Source organism: Borostomias antarcticus (assembly GCF_949987555.1).
Source record: "Borostomias antarcticus genome assembly, chromosome: 15".
Lineage (NCBI taxonomy): Eukaryota > Metazoa > Chordata > Actinopteri > Stomiiformes > Stomiidae > Borostomias > Borostomias antarcticus.
In genome coordinates this window covers 24943458-24950665 of record NC_140248.1, presented here as the reverse complement: position 1 = coordinate 24950665, position 7208 = coordinate 24943458, and positions in this window count along the sequence as shown.

The window sequence follows — 7208 nt, the reverse complement described above, 5'->3', positions numbered from 1 at the left end:
GCAGGTTAGGACCTCTCATTGTGCGGCTCGGATACTCGGGGGTCTTTTGTTGTGTGGTTGAGTCCCGGGGCGGGGGGGGGGGTACGGGAGGGGGCTGGGGGGTACGGGAGGGGGCCACCCTTGCAGGAACAACGTTCAAGAGTTCGGAATATCATGGCAGTTGTCTTTTGTGTGCACTTGGTGCGAACAGCTGTATGGTAATGTCTGGCACATGGTCTGTCCACAGCGCCTATTGTCTTCTCGAACCGTCCTCGCAACTGCGTACTTTGTTGGTTTAGGAGTCACAGTGGTAGTATAGCCTATAATTTCCAGCATCTGTCACTGTCCCACATTATTTCTTTCTTCAATGTGGTCTATAAACTATCTGGACTTTAGAGCAAACTCTTCTTTGGTGATTCATATGACCATGACGCACAATGAGCACTTGTCACCAAACACGGACTAGGCTAGCCTATAACACCAATGACCACTGCTCCTATCTTAAGAAGTAGATTTACTTTGAACATTCATCCTGTTGTGGATGAATACGTGTACCCCACAGACGTACTGGTTTGCCATATTGTGTTTATTAAAATAAACATCCATTGGTTTAGCCTAGGGAAGATATTGAACAAAAAAAAACTAAAATAGGACCTAGTCAAAAATGAACGGTGCGTGAAGGTGTTTTAACATTTCAGACGTACTTCAAGTGTGTGTGTGTGTGTGTGTGTGTGTGTGTGTGTGTGTGTGTGTGAGAGAGAGAGAGAGAGAGAGAGAGAGAGAGGGAGGGGGGGATTTCTAATGAGGGCGGCGCGTGCCGTCACTGACCCGCCCATCTCCGGCACGCTTCACCAGCGACAGCTCACGTCAACACAAGTGAAATAGGTCCTACTTAATATGTGTAACAAGCATGTCGTCAGTTATATATGGCTATAGCATTTGCCTGAAGATTTTTTTTTTGCAATTATTTCTTTTAACTATCGTTTTGAATTTACATTTACATCTTTATTCTGGTCATATTTGGGGTATTTTTAATAAATCTATGTAGGTGATAAGTGTGTGCGTGAATTGACTTTTTTCTTTAGAATTGGATCTACGGGGAATGGATTCTATGCACCACAAAAGAGACAAAGCAAGTGTGCGTGTTTCCTTCATCATATTAGAGCAAGTGTGCGTGTTGCCTTCATCATATTAGAGCAAGTGTGCGTGTTGCCTTCATCATATTAGATAAGAGCAAAACTACGTCAGCTGTACCAACTTGCACATTTAGAGAATCACTTTATTTGAGTAGGCTATTCATCCAAACGTATTAATACATGACTATAATATCTGCAAACTATCAACTGTATCTTTGTTGGTAGGCCTATTCCTAGATATAGGCTACTAGTTACAGATTAAGATTTTAAGGTAGTGGAAAGTTGAATAACTTGATAGGCCTATTAAACCATACATGTACTGTATCATATGAACCAATTAGTGTTGACAAAGTCAAACCAATGCTATACCAAAAAATGACACACATGCCGCTTGTTGATTGATTGACTGAATTTATTTGACAAATTTTAAAAACAATACAGCTTAAGCAAGTCAAACATCACCATACAGTAAAACTAAACAGAGCAAAATAGAAGAGAACGTGTATTTGCCCTGTGTAACACGTACAGGTACATTGGGATTCTTAGTTGTTTGTCCTTACAGAACGTTATCAGAGCTAATCAGCTCCTCATTCCAGTCCCAGGTACTCACACACTCAAGACCCCAAGCTGGACATGTGCTATACTCTCCGTCATCTATCAGTCTATCAGTATCATCCTCATCTACTCATCCCATCCTATCATGGATGACTATGTCTGCGTCCACGATGAAGGTCACACAACAAAACCCTAACCCTAACCCTAACCCTAAGGGCTCGTTTCCACTGTGTTCCCCTGGAGGGGGGAGGGGTCAGGGGGCAGATCTTCATACAAATTCCACCAACCAATACATCAATATAATGATATGTCAATACACAAGTACTTCACTAGTTATAGCCTATACATAAACCTGGCACTGTACATCATCACAAACCACTTCAATACATCAATAACGTCCTGAAAACAATACAACTGTCAAATCATATCCGACTATAATTGAATTCTGAGACATTTTTTACACACCTGATTGAAACTGATGGACTGAAGATTAACTGACACCTGTTCCACAGCGTTGCTCAAAACGCTTCCTTAACTAGGTCTTAAATCTAGGAGGAACAAAATGTGTAGTTCTTAAGATACATAACCTTAGTCTATTGTCATCTCTTTGAGTCATACAACACAATGATGTGTAGTCCTATTATGTAGGTAATGTCTGCCCAACATACTGTATGCACTCACTAGACTGATTGTTTCAAAAGACCTTTATCTATGATATCTGATCTCAACAATGCACCCTGTATCTCAGTACCTGTGCCCTTTGTGTGTGTGGTGTGTGTGTGTGTGTGTGTGTGTGTGCGTGTGAGTGTGTGTGTGTGTGTGTGTGCGAGTGTGTGAGCGTGTGAGTGTGAGTGTGTGTGCGAGTGTTTGTGTGTGAGTGAGTGTGTGTGTGAGCATGTGTGTGTGTGTGTGTGAGTGTGTGTGTGTGAGTGTGTGTGAGTGTGTGAGTGTGTGTGTGCGTGTGTGTGTGTTGCATATCTATATGGTGGTGGCCGTATCCAGAGTCAGGAGAGCAGATGGGCCGTGCCTGAGCCCGCCCTGCTGAGTCATCTGTATCCCTGGAGGACGGTGACACGAGCGTGCCACGGGGCATGGGAACCTGGTCCTCACCCCCCCCCCAGCAGAATGACCAGCATCTGCCTCCCTCACAATGCTCCCCGCCCCGCCCCGCCCGCCTCCCCCAGGGGAGAGAGAGGGGAGCAGCAGCAGATCAGGCCCTGACCCTGGGGGGGGGAAGCAGCAGATCAGGCCCCGACCCTGGGGGGGGGAGCAGCAGATCAGGCCCTGACCCTGGGGGGGGAAGCAGCAGACCAGGCCCCGACCCTGGGGGGGGAAGAAGCAGCAGATCAGGCCCTGACCCTGGGGGGGGGAGCAGTAGATCAGGCCCTGACCCTGGGGGGGGGGAACCGGTCTGCTCCTGCTGGAGATCCACAGATCCAGCCTGCGTTCTGACTGGGGACTGGACAAGAGGAGGGTGAGGAGGGGTGGAGGGAGTGTGTGTGTGTTTGTGTGTGCTGGGTGGATGGGTGTGTGTGTGTGTGTGTGTGTGGGGGGGGGGGTCATTGATATGCTGCACATGTATGGGGGCTTACGGTTAAGTGTGTGTCTGCATTTCTAGATGGCAAAATTCTCCGTCCGTATATCGGTCTGCGCCAGACATGAGATGAACTGCAGCATGCGCTCAATGACATGTTTGTTATGAGGCTAACATGACATCTCTCGTGTTCTGGCGTGCAGCTGCCATGGGAGGGAAGAGCATCGCTTCAAACCTTTGAAACAAAACTGAACAGACTCTCAACAAAGTATGAGGTCTGATTAAAATGTGTTTACATATTTCTATGTTCCACTCCTCTGAAACCACCAGCATCAACACTCACCAATAGTGAGGAAATGCAGTGAAATAAACCACATTCATGTTTTGGCTTCAGCAACAGACGTAAAATTGGACGGTTGCAATTCCTTTGTCTGGTGAATTGTGGTGGTATGGCGATGATTTAATACAGGCAGACGCAAGGGACAGATCTGCCTGTCTTCACGCCTACCTCTCCCCCATCTCTCTCCCTCTCTCTCGCTCTCTCTCTCTCCTGGCAGATGGGAGATGAAAGAGGGAGTAGGAGGGACCGGAGAAGAAGAACAGGTGGGGGTGAAAACAGAAGAATGAAAGGTCACCGGGGTCAGCAGGGGTACAGAAAGGGGGAGGGATGTCTAGCTTGTACTCGCAGAAGGGCCGATCGATGGATAGATTTGGTCTTTTCTCTCACATCTCTAAATCCACGCCTTTTTTCTCCACCAGACGTCAGGCAACTCTGTACCCCGGTGGCCGGCCTCTGCTGTGAGGAAATCTACAAGAAAAACCACCATACACAACAATATCCAAACATTCAAAATTAACATGGAAAAAATACAGATCTTCATATACATCTTTGCACATACATCTTGGTTGCCATAAATCACTACTTATAGTTTGTTGGATGCCTATACCCATATTAATTCACCAGTCACCACATGCTATGTGCTTTGATTATAATGGTGGTGCATCTGTTATGCTGATGCAGATGCTACCGCTGGGCGTGTGTTTGAGATGGATGAATGGGGAATAATTTAATCCCTTCATTTGAATGAAGCTGGCCCCTAGCGCGAGGTCTCGGCTGGGCCTCGACGGAGACATGTTCCTGGGGAAATATCAATGACTTCAAAAATGTGAATGTAATTCCTGAGCAGAGACTGTAAATGTGGAACAGGAGCCATGGGACAGCGGGAGAGACTACCCACGTAGTCTACATAGATAACATTTACACCAGAATCACTTCCTCTACAGTCTCTAAACAGAGGAAGTCTGGCACCATAAGACTGTGTTTTTCATCTATAGACTAAAGATACAGACATACCAGACCCAGAATACCTCTACTAGTGAGTTCTGGAGAGCTGTTCAAACCCCAGAAGGATAATTCCTCAGAAGCAGTAAACGTGTCAGAGCCTTTAGTCTGTGTGACTGGAGGACTCTGAACTCAAGGTATAGGAGCGCTCCAATACAGCTGCCTATTCAGAGTCCCTCAGCCATAATACCTCCCTGCCCCCCCCCCAGCCATAATACCTCCCTGCCCCCCCCTGCCCCCCCCCCAGCCCCCCTCACCAGACTCCCCTGCTGCTAGCTGCCTTCCAGCTATACGGAACCCCCCTCACACCCCCCCGACAGACCCAGGAACCCCCGTCACATCCCCCCCCCCCCCCCCCGACAGACCCAGGAACCCCCCTCACATCCACACTGTCCACGCCCTCCCCCCCCCCTCCCAGGACAGACCCTCCCAGGCCAGCCCCCCCCCCTCCCAGGACAGCCCCCCCCCTCCTAGAACAGCCCCAGCAGCTGTTTAACCAGCCTACCGAGACAGGAGGAGGAGGAGGAACAATGCAATCTGGTTAACTGCCACTTCTGTGTGTGTGTGTGTGTGTGTGTGTGTGTGTGTGTGTGTGTGTGCACACGTGTGTGTGTGTGTGTAATCAGTACTATGGTGAGTGCATGAGGGACAATGAAACTATCATGAAATCCATTCCTTAGGCCCCACTCTCTCCGAATCTGGTCTCACTTTTGTCAGAAAAAAAGTCCGTTGCTGGGGTTCAAAGGTCACTGATAAGATGGAGACCAGATTCGTAGAGGGTGGGCAATAATGAGTAGATTTCACTACAGGTTCATGTGATGTAGAAATGGTTGGTCGAACAATACAAAAACTAAATAACCAAACAACTTTTATTGCCATACAGTGGTCACACACACACACACACACACACACACACACACACACACACACACACACACACACACACAGGGGTCAGGGAGGAGGAGTATGCGGACCTGCTCCCTCTGTGCAGCCCTGTCTGGACCTGTGGTTCTGTACAGACCTGTACGACTCCCCCCACATTGGGACCGGGCCTTTTTAAAGTAGAACATGAACATGGAGCTCAGAAATACTGTGTTTGCATTCAAGAATGAGACTCAAAAATGGAATCTGTGATTGTATCTTTGCTGTAGGCTACCGCTGCCTCAGCCCCAGTGAGCACAGCCAGGCTGGGAAGATGCCTCACCTTCACTCTTCATCCATAGTCCTGTGATGCCTCACCTTCACTCTTCATCCATAGTCCTGTGATGCCTCACCTTCACTCTTCATCCATAGTCCTGTGATGGATCACCTTCACTCTTCATCCATAGTCCTCTGAATTTTCTCACCTGTCTTTTGAGCCTTTGGGGCGAAGAGTCAGTGCAGGCCAATTTCAAAGCCGTTTATGAGGAAATTTCAGCCGCGATGGTAGAGCAAGGTTTGAAACGCTTGTGGCTCCAGTGTCAGTGCAAAATCAAGTCCCTAAAAGCTAAATACAAGGAGCACAAAGACCACAACAGCAAGAGTGGCAATAGTCGTATTACATTCCCCTTCTACGACTAAACGGGAGTCATTTTAGGTGACAGGCCTTGCTGCTGACCAAAGAAAGAGCAGGCTGGTGGTTAGGTAACCAAGGTAACCAAACCCTTGTGTACGCATGCGGGTTGTTTCAAGTGTTAAGCAAGTACAGTAACAAGTAACAAACCATGGGGTTTGAAAGCTCGGCGCTACCGTTAAGTGATCTTTTTAGCCGTTTTTTGTTGAATCGTCATTATTTTTTGAGGTAGTGTTCTTCAACTGCCATACAACTCCACATAGCGGACAGCGCCCCATCTGGTCGGAAATCCTCGAAATACCTCGAAAAATAATGACGATGCCACAAAAACCGGCTAAAAAGATCACTTTATGGTAGCGCCGAGCTTTCAAAACCCATCGTTGGTTAGAATAGGCGTTTCTGCTTTGGTGAGGGGCTTTGAAATGTTTATTTGACACTTTTAAATATGAGCGCCAAGCGCCGCTGACTTGGCGACTATAGGGAGGGAAAGTGAGAACATGCGCCCCTAGCGGATGTGTTCCTATCTGAGAGGAGTTTCAATGTAAACTCCCTATTGCGGCTGACTGGCGATCCAACTTTCAAAACAGCCGCGGTAGGCTAAGCAAGGGAAATTGTCAATTGAATTACGCGCACAACAAATCCACGTCTGCGTCTGCTATAAACGTTTACCTCTTTATTCCATTTCACATCGCATGTCAATCCAGACCAGTTTCTGCATTATAAGTAGGCGAGTGCAAGGAGGCAATATTATCCAGTGCAGAGTGTTGCGGTAAACAAATAGTCTCCTCTTTCCCCGTGCTCACCCCACCATTACCAACAAACCCAACAGGTGCACAGGCTAGAGCAATTAGTAGGCCCCAGCTACAGGTACACGCCCACTGTCACTCCCACACCTAATTGCCCATACAACAGTGAGTGCATCCACATAACCAATAACAAATTCATAATAACCCTACCCAAACAACTACAAATAATAAACACACATATGGCTCCTACATTCCCATAGACCGGATTTTCTAATAATTACTACGAAGTCATTTTGGTGAAGTTATCAAGACAAAAACTTGTGAGTGTCTTTACAGTAATAACCTACTAACTGTGAGAATTTCA